This window comes from Salvia splendens, chromosome 7 (genome assembly GCF_004379255.2).
Source record: "Salvia splendens isolate huo1 chromosome 7, SspV2, whole genome shotgun sequence".
NCBI lineage: Eukaryota > Viridiplantae > Streptophyta > Magnoliopsida > Lamiales > Lamiaceae > Salvia > Salvia splendens.
In genome coordinates, this window is record NC_056038.1 from 34,574,886 (window position 1) to 34,592,055 (window position 17,170).

A 17,170-nucleotide genomic window follows, 5' to 3' on the forward strand; every position below is an offset into this window, starting at 1 on the left:
AATAATAGGTTGCCAATAATATTCAAAATGAACAATCAAGTAGAAAAGTTTCTAGTATCCCTAGATGATAAAAGTAAGACCTGAGATGGTTGGTTACAAATGGATTTGAAAAGAATAGGAAAAACAAACAATTGCAATTTACTCAACAACACTGTGATAGAAGATCATATCAACGAAATTTTTAGAGTTTATAAGCAGTTCAAGGAAACTAACTAATAAAGAGGGCAACAAGAGGAAACTAGCCAAGGGAGAAGCAATATGCCAGCTTTAAATATGGAGCTGCAGAAAAGCTCGAATCAAGAGACACTAGTCATATTTGAATTTAGAAGATGAGAGTACTCAAAGAGCTTGTCAATAAGTATGTCTGAAAACACAAAGGGTCAAATTAAAAGGTTTAAGGTTTCACAAGATGGCTGCTCCAATATAGTAAGACTGAAAATGATTGGTCTCAAGTGGATTTGAGAAAGAAGAATAACAAGGAACTACCCTTTTGGGTCAACAACATCGTGATACTATATCACGTTAATGAATTCACAAAATTTATAACCAAATCAAGAAAATTAACTAGTAGAGAGAAGACAATCAGAACAAACTAGTTCAGGGAGAGAGCAAATTGCTTTAGACCTGGAGTTGCTGAAGAGCTCAAAGCATGATGGAATAATTGTAGTGGAATTAATAAGAGGGAACTACTCATATAAAATAAAGAGCTTGTCAAGAAGCACTTTTGAAAACACAAAAGTCCACTAATGATCTTTGAAGAATATATTATCATTGAAGAGACAATAGTTTAGGGAAACATGTTCATTCTGAAGGCTATAAATAAAACAGCTCCGAGTATAAGAGTTTGGTGGCAAGAATTCAGAGAGTCAAAGTATTGCTTTTATACAGAATGAGTAAAGAAGGATCGTAGTCACTGGAGGTTATCAGAAAACATGAGGGAGCAAGCTCAAAGCTGAAAGTGATTCACAACCTTGACATATAAGAGATAAAATAATGGCACATTACCTTGCAAAAGAAGTAATTTGATATCTTAATTCAACAAAAGTATTTTGATCAAGGGGGATGCGAGGAAATGGAATTCATGGGAATCCAAGTAAGCGTTGTTGATGAATCTTCTTGGTTAACTACAATGGTAATAATCCCTTGTTTAATTCTTTATAGAGAATAGTAACTGAGTTATGAGAAACTTTGGTCACAAGCTACTTTCACCTTACGATCACGTCAGATGACCACATGTGGGGATTATGACTCCTTGGTACTCTCGGTTCGTCATAATGCTCATCCTCGTAACACGCCGTTTCTGTTTACTTACATTGTAGAGGTAGGTTATTTGTTTACATTGTAATCATATTCTCTTGCTATGTATGTGTACATCGCTTAGTTGGATCAAAGGTATGATCATTTGGAGTGACTGGATTGTCAAGAAAGACAATGACTAACCCAGATTATTCATGTCATTGGGACGTAGAAACATCATTTTGTTCTATGTTGGATTACTTTTCTCGTGGCGAAGTTTCTTTCTTATCGCGCCATTTTCTTTTCGTCGCTCGGGAAAGCGAGAAATGTTCATACTGTACTTCTAAGTTCGAGTTCATATTGTGTTCTAGAAGGAATGCATAACTAAGTATTCTAAGTTTATAGAAATTTCGATTTCCCCATACTAGCAACATGATTCAATGACTAACTCAAAAAGAGATATCATTTCACCAATTGGTACCAGACTCGTATTCTTTATACTTTCATATTTCAGTACCTTTTTCCATTTAGGAAAGTTACTTCTTTATTCACACATTCACAGTCTTTAGCCAAGAAAAGACACATTAACTCTTTATTTAAGCACGTTACCCAATCAAGAAACATCAACTCTTTCTTTGAACTTAATATTTTCATCTATTCACTCAAAATAACTGCATGAGTTATTTCTCCATTTCAAACTTTTAAACATCTCGACTTTCTTTTGAAAAAGAACAAGTTACCTTTTCCTCATTGAGCGAGATTGGTGGGAGTGCTAAGAGCATTTTCATCGATTAGACAGTCTAGTGGAACAAGGCTAGACCAAAGATTTTCAAAGTAGACTCTCGGGTTCAGAGCGAGAAAGAATGCTCTGATACCACTCTGTCACGACCGCATTTTCTAAGGATAGAAAACACGGTTGATCGCGACTAGGGGAGGGTTAAAGAAGCGGGGAAAGAAATAAGGGGAAAATAAAATCAAGCATTGGTTACGATACATGACTAATCAAGTACTTATACATAGAAGAAAAGATACTCGATCATGAAAACTCGAGTAATTGTTTGTAAAGAAATTTCAAAATATCAGAGTTTTGAACAAAATAGACTTGAGTCTTTTAAGATGCACAACGGAAACAAATGAACGCGGTTCCATGTATGAAGACATGAACCTCCGAGAGTCAAAATCTGACTGAATTAAATGTCTTGTCTCAATAGCACTTCCTCCACCACTTCGCCGCTCAACCTGCACATTTAGAAATATATGCAGAGCTGAGTACAAAAGTACTCAGTGAACATATTGCCAAAAAATACAATTATACATTTGAAAATATTGTCAAGCCATCATCATAGTAACACTCGGGAATTTTATTGAAAAGTCCCGAGCTTACTAAAAATATTCACAATGGACTGCAGTCCCTTTTTCCTGTACTTAGCCATATCTAATCACATTGTGCCGTCGAGATGGTGTTCTCGCACGTCACCTTCTCTGCCCAACATGTCAGAGGTATTCTTATGCCGGGAAGGTGGCCACCTTCCACGGTCACCTGCTCTGCCCAACATGTCAGAGGTAGCTTGTGTACACTAGTACGAGCGGGGACACCACCCTCACTGGGACCCGAATTCGACTTATATCATCATTCATAATTCACTTGGCCTTAGCCAACAGATAGGCATCATACAAAACATTTATGACAAGACAACATCTTTAAAAAAAAATCACGAACATGTGTTCTTGTTTTCATAAAATACGATTTTTATTTTAGTATAAGAAAGCTCACCTTGATCGCTTAGTTTCCTTAACTTGAATTTCTTACTCCGACCTTACGTGCGGAGATAACCTTTTTGAAAACAAACAACGTACTAATAAGACTAGAGAAATTCACATACTTATAGGAATGCATGCCCCTACTTTATTTCTTTTATCATTTGTTCACCGTTAGAAAATTTTAGAAACTTGCATATTAATTAAATTGGGAAATTTAATTAATAGCACTTCTTTATTAATATTATTATTACTACTACTACGAAATTTCTAAACTTACATTATTTGAACTTACATTATTTATTACTAGTTCGTTTGCTATTTCGGCTCCGATTAAGTGGCATTCCATTCACTACTACAATTTTACGCAAAACTCTAAAATAAGTCCCAAGCTCAATTATGTTAGCTTAGTTACATCATTGGAAGAAACCATATAAAAAGCATATTAATTGAACCATACTTAAAACTTAGGCTAAGATTTTAATATTAAAATTCCTCCAAAATAAATTCTAATTTCAAAACTGGGCCAAGACTTCCTTTTATTTTCAGCCCAAAGAACTATTTTATTTTTGGCCCAAAGATTACGTCTTTCACCCATCTTATATCCCCAACTATTATAACTCAAAAAGAGCCAAGTTCTTGTTCCACAATTAAAATAAAAGGAGCCTATAATTAAATTAATTAGGAAGAGGCCCATTTTGAAATACACCCTTCCTCCACAATCGGTATTCCCCTCCCTCTCTCTTATTTAAATTTCCCCCAAAATTGGAGAGACAAATCCCTAAATTTCGTCGCCTGCCTCCCCATTCCACCAGAATCGACACCTCACTCCCCTCCTCTCTCGGCCCTGCTCACGCCACCGCCGCCGCTGCTGCTGTGCGCGGGCTGTTCACCGTCGTGGCCCTCCATCTATTTCTCTCTCGGGTTCCACCGCCATGCACCCCATCAGCCGCCGCCGCCTTTCCTCCAGCAGTCCGGCCGTCTCCGGACAGCCGGTGAGCCCTCCGCCACTGCACTCTCTCTCTCTCTCTTTCTCGCGCGGCCTGCCTCCTCGCCCGACACCACTACCGTCACCTCGCCATCCTCCGATAGGTAAAGCTTAGATTTTTAACTTTCTCCCCCCTTATTCTAATTCTATAAAGATTTAACCTTTGATTTGTTTTTTTTTAAAGCTTTGTTGTTTCAAACTTGTAGATTTGTAAAGGGGTGAAATCCGTGATGGATTTGGGGTGTGGGCTGCCACGACGGTGTGCCGAAACTCAGTATCCGGAATTCCGACAGATTCGTGTTCTTGAGATAAGTTGTTAACTTGGGCTTACTATAGTTGTAGAACTTGGGTTCTCTATTTTATGTATTCTATGATTTTGAACAATTGTCCTGCTACTAAAAGACTTGATAGACTTGATGGTGAAGCATGGTATTAAACTTGCTGTGTATTCTTGATTTCTGATTTGGGCAGATTTTAATTTCTCTTTAGATATGCATATGCTTGTACGTATGTGCAAGAAAAGAAAGGTTTGGGATTTACCTTTGATGTGGAATAAAGGTGTGGTTGGATTGTAGTGTTTGAGTGTGCAATCTCCCCCCCCCCTCGGAACTCCTCTACCCTTTGTGGGTTGGGGTGTGCAAAATTAGGATTTGTGAGGGTGATGTGTGTGAGTGATAAGAATGATTTGCAGATATACATGTACATATACATAAAAAGATGCAAGTGGAGCTTATCTTTCAAAAATAATATGCAAGTGGCGTGTCTTGCATTCTTCTGTGGCATTCTTTCTTGTTAAGATTCATTAATACAGCATTCATTATTCTGACATCTCATTTAATGCACCAAAATCCTTTCATGATCGAAACTTATCTACTCCTTTTCTTTATGTTTAATTTGCTTTATTATTCTATTTTTTTATTTATTGTTTAATTTGGTGTAGGAAAGAACCCGGTTCAAGCTCGTGGCTGCCCGCGCTAAAGTACTCGATTTGCTTAGAATGTAGGATGTAATAAATGTTGCTGGATGTATCGGACATTAAAATTGGATTTTGGGATCTTATTTAAATTTATTATATTCATATAGCTGTAATATTTTTATGTGTTCTATTTATTTGCCTAACGTCCAAACAAACAACAACGCCAATCTATCGTGGTTCGGATATAATCGCATAAAAGTTACTTATATAGATAATTGAGCTAATAATATAGTTTTTAATAATATAGTCTTAGCGGGTCGTTACACATAACCATGTCACGAGTGATTTTGGAATAAAAAGAAAGAGTTTTGGGACGCTATGCTATTACAAAAATTGCATGAATGGACCAAGAAGGCTAAGAAACTAAAAGCTAATCTATCTACACCTTGGACATCTTTTCCCCGAGCCCAAACCACACCACACCGCGGCCTTGTCTCCGATCAGCCCGTCGGGCCAAGAGCTACAGGCCCACGTCGCGGAAGACCTGCCTCTCAGCCCAGTCTTTTCTTTTTTCTTTCACCCCTGCAATTGCAAAGTGCAAACAAAACATTAAATACCAAAAGACAAGAGGATCTAAAGGAACATCCTTTTGGAGAAATGAAACAACAATACCATACTGAAGAGAGAGTTAGAAAATGGCAAAGTCAGTCCCTATTACCCCTTTCGACAGCAGCCTGCACCCAAAGAAAGAGGGCAGTGGCAACAGCTTACACTCAAGGAAAGAGGGCAGTGTCACTTTTGCTTAAGTAGACCAAGGACTTGCCCAAAAGGAGCAGGTCAATACCTGCAGCACCTGTACCTAGTTTCCGGTCTCATCATATAAATTGAAAATGTAATACTATGATAGTAATTTAATTTAGTATCAACGTGAAAATCTCATATATTTAGGTAATACTATATATGTACTAGTGTATATTATGCCCAAATTTGTTTCTCATAATTATTATAATTACCTAGAAAAGTATGCGATTCTTTCCAAATAACTCGTGATATTATTGCATTTACCATATTTACCATATTTTGCGTGGCCATCTAGTTGGAATGTGATTTTTATACAATTCCACATGTAAAAAAATAATTGATAGGACATGCCAAGTAAGATTTACATTTTGGTATACCCAGTCCATGGAATTTTTTCTCCAATCAATTCAATACAATACATTAGACTTCCATTGCTTCCTTCTCTTAATATGTCTTATGTACCATTAAAGAGTATAAGTGTAATAAATTGAGATAACTTTCAAAAAATGAAATGCACATATTTTTATGGAACGAACGAAAATAGAAAGTACACATATTTTTATGGGATGGATGGAGTATTTTGTTATTTGTGTAACACATATTTTTATGGGATGGATGGAGTATTTTGTTATTTGTGTAACACATATTTTTATGGGATGGATGGAGTATTTTGTTATTTGTGTAATTGTGTTTAACTATAGTTAGGGATGGAAGCACCAACAGCCAAGTCATTGTTCCACCGGGGCCAAGACCGGTGCCAGACAACCTTCGCTCAGGCCACCCTCCTCCTCGATAGATAAATGAATCATCTTGATTGGGACATTAATGTTGGACAAACTAAAAACAAAAATGTAACATCGGCAAAGAAAGCATTAAGACTTGGAGTCGGATTAGCAAAACCAATTAACCAATTTCGATTAGGTTTGTCATAGCCGGGTACTATTAGAAAATCGCAACGATCAATCGAGTTTCGAGGAACTCACAATTAGAAATGCGTCTAACCAACCCATCTACCAACCACTTCACCGATGTATAGTCTCAATTCCTGAGACGTGGTTGTGATGAATTCGCAAAAGCAAACAAAATCTAAAATTCCACCAAATAGATCTCAATTTTTCGAACCAACGGCTACTTCACTCACACTTCTAAGTTCTAATCATGAAACGCCTCATTTTCGAAGCGGACTTCCTACTCCAACAATGGTGAATCATTCCTACTCCACACTCACGACAAAATAAAATGGACCCACCATCACTTACATGTTTAGAAGATTATTTTATTTTGTTGTGATTGTTGGAGTGGAAATGGTGCACCATTGTTGCAGTAGTCCGTCTTCTGTTCTGCACAATCAAGATCCATTATCCCGCGCCCCCAGCCTCATCCATCTCTCCAAATCAGCAACAAAACCCAGGTTTCCACATCCGACGGATTTTGTTCTTAATTTAATTATTTTGAAAACCTAATTTTGAATGGATATTTGCGGGATAATTACATGTTTCATACAAAATGTTTTACCTTTGTTTCAATTTAGTACAAAAAGTATTAAGTTTACATATTTCATACAAAAAGGTACATTATTATTTTAAATGAATACATTCCGTTAAATATTTTAAACGACGCTAGTTAGTTTATAATTTGTCCAACTTATCATCAAAATAAAAGAATAATTAGAGATTTAATACAATTAATCACTCTAAAAAATAACAGTCACTATCAATTCTTCCAGCAATTGATCGCGGTTTTAAAAAAAATCTGTCTCTCAATATACTCTATTTTTTATTGTATTCTTTATAGAACGCAATATAAAATAAGTCCATATTTCATCTTTACAAAATGGCTAATTTGAGCTTCAAACAATCAATAAGTCAATATTTAATTTTTATAAAAAAGATTTAATATCTTTTTAGTTGTATTCTCCATTGTTACATGAGCAAAATTCGACAATAAAATGCAATTCGCTAATTTGATGGTGAAGAGTGGTGATTTTTTTTATATGTGTTTTTCATTTTTGTGAGTAATAAAAAGGGGTAATTACATGTTTCATACAAAATGTATTACCTTTGTTTCAATTTAGTACAATAAGTATTAAGTTTACATATTTCATACAAAAAGTTATATTAGTGTTTTAAATTAATACATTCCGTTAAATATTTTAAACAATGTTAGTTAGTTTGTAATTTGTCCAACTTATCATCATAATAAAAGAATAATTAAAGATTTAATACAATTAATCACTCTAAAAATATAACAATTAATATCAATTCTTCCACCAATTAATCGTGGTTTAAAAAAATTCTATTTTTTAATATACTCTATTTTTTTATTGTATTCTTTATAGAACATAGTATCAAATAATTCCATATTTCATCTTTACAAAATGACTCATTTGAGCTTCAAACAGTCAATAAATCAATATTTAATTTATACAAAAAAGGTTCAATATCTTTTTAGTTGTATTCTCCATTGTTACATGAGAAAGCTTCGACAATAAAATCCAATTCGCTAATTTAATGGCGAAGAGTGGTGATTTTTTTTCTGCGTGTTTTTCATTTTTGTGAATAATAAAGATAATTGTGTTTGAAATAATAAATGGAAAGTTTTAATTCAAAATTTTTGGTACAAATTTGAAACATTGATGAAACTTTTTGTATGTATGATGTAATTGGAAGTAACGGTGTTAATAGGGACTTAACAGAATGTATTATTTTAGAACACTAAATAAACCTTTTGGTTATGAAATATATAAACTTAATACTTTTTGTACTAAATTGAAACAAAGGTAAAATATTTTGTATGAAATATGTAATTACCTTAATTTTTGCATAATGAAGCAAGCTGTTCGTTTAGTGTAGTCATTCGGTATTTGTGAAACACAATCACCAAGAAATAGGAAAAGTAATAACACATTTTTATTAAAATTAATTTTGGTTTTTGTCGCATAAATTGGAAACTGACGAGAAGGTTAAAATAAATATTGGCCGACCACATCGGCCCATTTAGAAGCCCACGTTATGCTATCTCTCTCCTCGGTGTCTCTCTCTGCACAAATCGACACTGCAAATAAGCTCAGTTTCCCTCTCTACAATCGGAGCTATTTCCGGCAGCGGAACCTCCCCCCTTCTCCAAATATCAGAGGAATTGGAGTGTTGAGGGTTTATATCCATCCAGCCTTTAGTAGGAAGCTGTACACACACACATACATACAGTAGGCAAAGATGAGTATATGGAATTACGTGGTGACAGCGCACAATCCTACCAACATCACGCATTCGTGCGTCGGCAATTTCACCAGCCCGCAGGAGCTCAATCTTATAATTGCGTAAGTTTGAGGGGAATATGAAGTTCGATTGCTTATCTACGGGAGTTTGTGGCTGCGAGTCTCCTTCCCGAAGTTTGAAATGTTGGTGATTGAATTCTGTTTTCAGGAAATGCACTCGGATAGAGATTCATTTGCTCTCGCCTCAAGGCTTACAGGTATAGCGGTCAAGTTAGATTAGGCGTTTAGTGTGAGATTGGCGGTCTGTTGCAATGAGTAATGTTTTTCTTCATAATTTGATTAGATAAGAAGTTTCAATTGCACGAGACCTTGAATTAGGTGTACATGTTATGTTTCCCTTTCTGATTTTTAGTGGAAAGCCATTTCCAAATGATGGGGAATGAGGAGTCACAGTGAGTTAGGGATGATGGAGAGGGAATCAAGCTTTGACCTTATCTATATTTAGCTAGCTTTGTCTTTAGTTTGGGGTGAGACTTTAGGAAGTCTTAGAAGTGCAGGTCGTTCCAACCTATTGAAAATTGAAATGATTTCTACTTGGACTTTGTGAAGCATGTCTTTAGAAGTATTTTGCTCATGTTTCGCAGCCTATGTTGGATGTGCCGATATATGGGAGAATTGCCACGCTCGAGCTTTTTCGCCCACATGTAAGCACCCTTCACTGGTTACTGCTCCATCTGAGAAAAACTCATGCAATTTTGTTACATCCTTTCATATACTTTATCATGAAATTAAGAGAAGTGCCATCTTAAGACTTTTAAAATCAACAGGGAGAAACACAAGATCTCCTTTTCATAGCTACAGAAAGATATAAATTCTGCGTTTTGCAATGGGACGCCGAGACTGGCGAGGTTATCACAAGGTATGATCCTGTTAGTTTAATAAACCTTATTTTTATGTGGTCATATGATGTATACACTTCTCAGTTAGGTATGATCCTGTTAGTTTAATAAACCTTATTTTTCTTGTTTTACATGATCTCATTTCAATCATTATATTTTCTGGCGTGGCTAGCTTGCACAAATGATTCCAAACTTACTCTTTTTGTTGGGTTGGCTTCCATTTCTAAAACAGGGCCATGGGTGATGTTTCTGATCGGATTGGTCGACCCACAGATAATGGACAGGTACTTTCTTCTATGGTCTTGATCTCACATTGTTTGGTTCAGAATATATAGCCAGTCCATGACTTATTTATTGTGTTTCTTGTAGATTGGAATAGTTGATCCAGATTGCAGGTTGATTGGTCTTCATCTATATGATGGGTTGTTCAAGGTATTGATCATTCTGCTGTATCAATCTTATTTCTCTTTTTGAAACTTTTGGAGTGTTCAAAACTGAAACTTAAGTAGTATTCCAGTTGATTTGAACCTCTGTTTTATTTTGTTTTTAGGTCATCCCATTTGATAATAAAGGCCTACTCAAAGAGGCATTTAATATCAGGTGCATTTTTTTCCATTAGTTGAATTTAGTAACCTACCTATTTGGAACGGAAGGTGGAGCCTTTTTTGATAAGGGTAAAGGCTGTAGTTACCACAAACTCATACAACTGACAATGCACAATACGAATGCAATATCAAACGCAGCAAATTAAATGTTCACTACGTTTTTAAAGAACCAATTCATTACTCACTGACATTGCAATAGGAAATGAGAACCCACCCACCAGATGTTCTACACAATAACTGAAAGACAAACTCAAAGAGAAACAATCCCCACGCAAAGGACCACGGTGCTCACACTGTCCCAACTAATTTCTCCAAAAGATATCCTCCTTCTAACTATCGGATGTTATAAATAAGAATACACAGAAGACTTTGCTACCAACAGGACTCTCAACAAATAACAATAAACAATTCAATTCAAACAATACGAACGACTCCACTTCACACTTGCATCTTCAAGACTCCATCCTAATACAATCTTGGCAATTCTTTGACAATCCTATCTTCACAGTGGAAGATGAAATATCTCACTGCACCCACTCAGCTCGGTCATCATCGACCTCGTCATCTCTCAGACTATCCCCAAACACCTTAAGATGGCCACATTTGTACACCTTCCACAAGCCACATGTATCATTTTGTGTTTCATATATTGTTTTGCTTAAATTTCATTTCTTTCATTTGAAGATAGCCCGTTAATTAGGATCATCTTTTTATTGTGATATTTTAATATTTAGGTGGCTTTTGATTAACATGTCTAATGTACATGTAATTTATATGTTGATTCTTCAGGCTCGAGGAGCTTCAGGTTTTAGATATCAAGTTTTTGTATGGTTGCCCTAAGCCGACCATTGTTGTACTTTACCAGGTATATTTTTATTTTTGACTAAGTAGTAAGTAATAATAGCTAGTGTTTTATCATGTCTTGGTGTTTTCCTCACATCAAGGTATATAGAGTATGCCTAAACCGTGGTAGCTGCCATAATATGTGGTGTATCTTACACATTTGATCAAATCCTTTCTTATAGATTTTATATGTGGTCTACTCTAGTGTATGTTGTCTACATCTATCAGCAATTAAGCATTTGATGATTTTTTTTGGGAGGTGCTTCATGGTAGCACTAAGATATTTCCAACTAATGTACCCTTTACATTGTCACTCTCTTTCTTAGACCCTATACGTGTCCGAGTAAGCATTTGACATAGAGCCTTTATGGATTATGTTGTTAATCTTTTCTGTGTTATCTTTTGTATATTTGTTTGTACTTGGTGATGTTGTACACTTTTGACCTAACACACATGATCTTGGCCTTTAATAATTGTTGCATGACGAGCAGGATAACAAGGATGCTCGGCACATTAAAACATATGAAGTTAATTTGAAGGATAAAGATTTTGTTGAAGGTCCAGGTCTCAAAACAATCTCAACAATGGGGCGGATTTGTTAATCCCAGTGCCACCTCCTCTCTGTGGTGTCCTCATTATCGGTGAAGAAACAATCGTGTATAGCAGTGCCCAGGCTTTCAAAGCAATCCCAATTAGACCTGTAAGCTGTATTTATCTCATGATAGGTCTATACTAGCGCATTTATGTCTTTTACTGACTTTTATTTGTTTATCCTAAAAGTGTATTACAAGAGCCTATGGAAGGTTTGATGCAGACGGTTCACGCTACTTATTGGGAGATCATAATGGGCTTTTGCATCTACTTGTTATAACTCATGAAAAGGAGAAGTAAGTTTCTACTACTCCATTTTATTCTCAGATAAGCATGTCATCTTTTACTTCACTCTTTGACAGCCTCTGATATTTTGTCTGTTTTTTTTTTTGTGACTTACTAGAGTAATTGGACTCAAAATTGAGCTCTTGGGGGAAACATCTATTGCATCGTCCATATAATATCTTGATAATGCCGTTGTTTTTGTTGGCTCAAGTTATGGAGATTCACAGGTTTAAATATGCTTCTCATTTTATCTATCTAATGGCGTATATTTTCTTGGAACTGAATATGTGGAGACTTGTTATTAGCTACTGAGATTATGGATATCATTGTCCATACTACATGTTTAAATTTCAGTACTCATTGGCTTTAAATTTGTCTATGTAAACCACTCCTACTTTTGGCCGATCCAAGTATGTTTGATCCCTTCATACCTTTTTCTGATCCATCCTTTTCTAGAAGATATCAAGTGTAGCCTTGCTATTGTTCATCAGATAGCCCTTTTTTATACTCTTGTTTGGTTTTGCTTATCTCAAGAAAGTTCTCATCTCCCAATTTATTAGAGGTGTGTTTGCAAACTGGGATTTCCTTGAGAAATCACATTTGATTTTATAGCATCTTTGTAAAATGGTATCTTGACTTTCTTGCTTTACTTGATTTCTAGTGAAGATTACCAAGTTCTGGACTTGGCTTGCATAATCTGACTAAATAATTATGGCTACTGCTCTCACTGTGAGTCTGGCACCTTTATGTCATATTCCTATTATGCTGTAGTTTTAATTTATATCTTTTTCATATTCCAGCTCATAAAGCTTAATCTTCAACCGGATGCAAAAGGTTCTTATGTGGAAGTTCTTGAAAGATATGTCAATTTGGGGCCAATTGTTGATTTCTGCGTGGTTGACTTGGAAAGGCAAGGCCAAGGTCAAGTTGTAACTTGCTCAGGTGCCTATAAGGATGGTTCTTTGCGCATTGTGCGAAATGGTATCGGAATAAATGAACAGGTAACTGTGGCAAAGTTCTCTTGCAAAAAATATATTTTCCACTACGTTCTCATGTATTTTAAATTCAATATCATGCATAGGCATCTGTAGAGCTTCAAGGCATCAAAGGCATGTGGTCGCTGCGACCAGCTACTGATGATCCATATGACACTTTCTTAGTTGTCAGCTTTATCAATGAGACACGTATTTTGGCAATGAATATTGAGGATGAATTGGAGGAAACTGAGATTGAAGGTTTTTGTTCCAATGTACAGACACTGTTTTGTCATGATGCTGCATACGATCAACTTGTTCAGGTATGGTTGGTTCAGCATTCGTAATACTTCCATGGGCTTTCTATAATTTCATTAACAGAGAGCTTGGTGACTGTGCAGTATCTAAATCCTAATATCATGATCATATCAAAGTATGGAATCTTGGTTTTATTTCAACAGCTCAAAGTTTTCTTCTTGCTTTTAAATAAACTTGGTTTAGGATTTGTGTTTAATTGCCTTAATTTGTTGCCACTTAATCCTAGGTGAGACTCAAGTACAATAAAGCAATTGCTGTCGTTGGTTTGTGCTTTTTTTAAGTGGGTGATTTTTCTTTACAAAATCCTGGCATACACTTTATCCGAAACCTGCAACTTTCTCTTAAGAATTAGAACTCAAGGTTTAAGGATAGTACTCTCAGCTTTCGGTTTCTCCATAAAACAGTTCAACATTGATTCATTAGCAAAGATTTACACTAGAATGTGTATCACACAGGTTACTTCAAGTACAGTGAGACTAGTCAGTTCTACTACCAGAGAGCTTCGTAACGAATGGTTTGCTCCGGAAGGTTATTCAATCAATGTTGCCACAGCCAGTGTCACTCAGGTATTATATTATTAATCACTAGCTATGTGACTAAATTTGATTTATCTGACAAGCTTACCACTGAGCCTTAGCATCGAATTAAGTTATCATTCATCAAAGTTACATGAGTGTATGTTTTTTCTTTGACAGGTTCTGTTGGCTACTGGTGGTGGGCATTTGATTTATCTAGAAATTGGAGATGGTGTTCTAAGAGAAGTGAAACATATCCAGTTGGAGTACGACATCTCATGTCTGGACATCAATCCAATTGGTGATAACAAACACTGCAGTCAACTAGCTGCTGTTGGAATGTGGACAGATATAAGTGTTAGGATATTTTCACTTCCAGACTTGAACCTTGTAACAAAGGAGCTTTTGGGAGGGGAGATCATTCCTCGTTCTGTACTTTTGTGTGCTTTTGAAGGGGTTAGTTGCATCTTAATTCTGTTAATTTCATAATTAACATCACTTTAATTATGTGGGACTGATGGGCAGATTTGCCGCTTTCCAATTTCAGATATCTTATCTGTTATGTGCTCTTGGGGATGGGCACCTGTTGAATTTTGTGTTGAATACCAGCAATGGCGAGCTGACAGACAGGAAGAAAGTTTCTTTAGGGACCCAACCAATTACACTGCGAACTTTCTCATCAAAGAATGCCACACATGTATTTGCTGCTTCTGATAGACCGACTGTCATCTATAGCAGTAACAAGAAATTGCTTTACAGCTATGTAAATCTGAAAGAAGTAAGTTATATGTGCCCCTTCAACACAGCTGCTTTCCCCCGACAGGTACAATATCTGATCTTATATAATACTAGCATCATAAAGGGTGTGAGTTGCAATTGAGACCTATGACTTCTTCCTTCTTGCTAGGGTATCATATTAGTTACAATTAGTGCTCTGAGAACAAAGTTTTTCTGTAACAGCCTTGCTATTGCTAAAGAGGGCGAACTAACAATTGGAACCATAGATGATATTCAAAAGCTTCACATACGCTCGATCCCACTTGGGGAGCATGCACGGCGTATATGTCATCAGGAACAAACACGTACATTTGCCATTTGTAGTTTAAAATATAACCAGTCAGCTGCAGATGACTCTGAAATGCACTTTGTCCGCCTGTTAGATGACCAGACATTCGACTTCATATCTACCTATCCACTGGATCAATTTGAATGTGGTTGTTCTGTCCTTAGCTGCTCATTCTCTGATGACCCTAATGTCTACTACTGCGTGGGGACTGCATATGTAATGCCGGAAGAAAATGAACCTACTAAGGTTATCTTTTACTCTTTTCAGCTGTCTGCCCAGAGGAATGTGCACTTGAATGTTTTTAGTGCATGTGCTTTCTCTCATTTTATTTTATTTTTTCCTATCCCAAATCTTTCCCTGTGATTCATGAAAGTCACTTTGGATATGTTATGGTTGCTAACTTTTGTTTTGTTTTGTTTTGTCAGGGTCGGGTTTTAGTTTTCACTGTAGAAGATGGAAAACTCCAACTAATTGCTGAGAAGGAAACCAAAGGCGCTGTTTATTCTCTTAATGCCTTCAACGGGAAACTGCTTGCCGCCATTAATCAAAAGATCCAGCTGTATAAGTGGATGCGGTGGGATGATGGCACTCATGAATTGCAATCTGAATGCGGACATCATGGCCACATACTTGCCCTTTATGTACAAACTAGAGGGGATTTCATTGTAGTTGGTGATCTGATGAAGTCAATGTCGTTGCTGATTTACAAGGTTACTATTGTTAAATTCTAGATACAGCAAGGTTTCCACCATGAATTCAATTTACAGTTTTGTCTGACTTTCTGGTTGCTGTTATACTCAGCATGAGGAGGGTGCTATCGAGGAGCGAGCTCGTGACTACAACGCCAATTGGATGTCAGCTGTCGAGATTCTGGACGATGACATTTACCTTGGAGCCGAGAATAATTTCAATCTCTTCACTGTCGGTAAAAACAGTGAAGGAGCAACTGACGAGGAGCGTGGGCGCCTCGAGGTTGTTGGCGAATACCATCTTGGCGAATTCGTCAATCGTTTCCGACACGGTTCACTAGTCATGCGGCTGCCAGATTCCGATGTTGCCCAAATCCCAACAGTCATATTCGGCACTGTCAATGGAGTGATCGGGGTCATTGCCTCTCTCCCCCATGATCAGTACGCCATCTTGGAGAAGCTGCAGATGAATCTGCGGAAAGTGATCAAGGGCGTGGGGGGCCTCAGCCACGAGCAGTGGAGATCCTTCTACAACGAGAAGAAGACCGCTGAAGCTAAAAGCTTCTTAGATGGAGATTTGATCGAATCATTCCTTGATCTCAACAGGAATAAGATGGAGGAGATTTCAAAGTCGATGAATGTTCATGTGGAAGAACTTATGAAGAGAGTGGAAGAGCTGACTAGGTTACATTAAACTCCATTCCTGCTTTCTGAAATCGCTTTGTGTCCTATTTTATGAGCTTGATATTGTATGAGTCTGTGTTCCTCATGTATTCAGTTTAATACTTTTGCATTTTAGAGTTATGTTTCCCTTTTCCCTTTCCTTTTTCCTTCCCTATGTATGTAATTTTTTTTTCAGTTTTGCATGAAAACTGAAAAGTGATGGTAACTGACTGTATGCATTCGTTTGTTCTTGAACTTTTTCTTGCACAAGCTCCTCATGATGTTTATTATCTATGAATTAAACACAAAATATTATTCTATTACCGGATGTCACTTCAATTATGTGTACATTAATAATGATATTAATATGCTATGAATAGGTGTGGCCTGCAAAATTATTAAATAACTTTTTATTAGCATTATTAGAATATTCTGGCGGCTATTTTATGCTATTTGGGCTTCAATGTTTAAAGTTTCAACTCTTTGATGGCCAGATTTTAATACACTAGTAGTAGTAGTAGTTTATTAGTACTAGTATTATTAGATTATTCTGGATGTATATTTATTGACACTAGTAGATTATTGACTGCGGGGTTATTGTAATCTTACTTCGGCTATTAGATTATTGAGCTATGTTTATTGACACTAATAGATTATTGAATGTGGGGTTATTTTAATCTTTCTTCCAATATAAGCAAGTTTGCATAATACATCTCTTACCATAAGGTAATAAAATACTATACAATCACCGATTTCAATTTTTTCTTCAAAATAGCTGCATAAATATTTCCAGTAACAAGATAAAA

The 17,170-nt window shown here is 36.4% G+C and overlaps 1 long non-coding RNA gene and 1 pseudogene across 1 annotated transcript; both read left to right on the top strand.

Annotated features, from left to right (window-relative positions):
* Positions 1-3,485: 3,485 nt before the first annotated feature.
* LOC121741026 lies at positions 3,486-5,073 on the top strand. The gene is made up of 2 exons (XR_006037746.1): positions 3,486-4,086; positions 4,189-5,073. It is a non-coding gene; the product is annotated as an uncharacterized LOC121741026 (long non-coding RNA).
* Positions 5,074-8,712: 3,639 nt separating this feature from the next.
* LOC121741531 lies at positions 8,713-16,687 on the top strand (annotated as a pseudogene).
* The last annotated feature ends 483 nt before the right edge of the window (positions 16,688-17,170 follow it).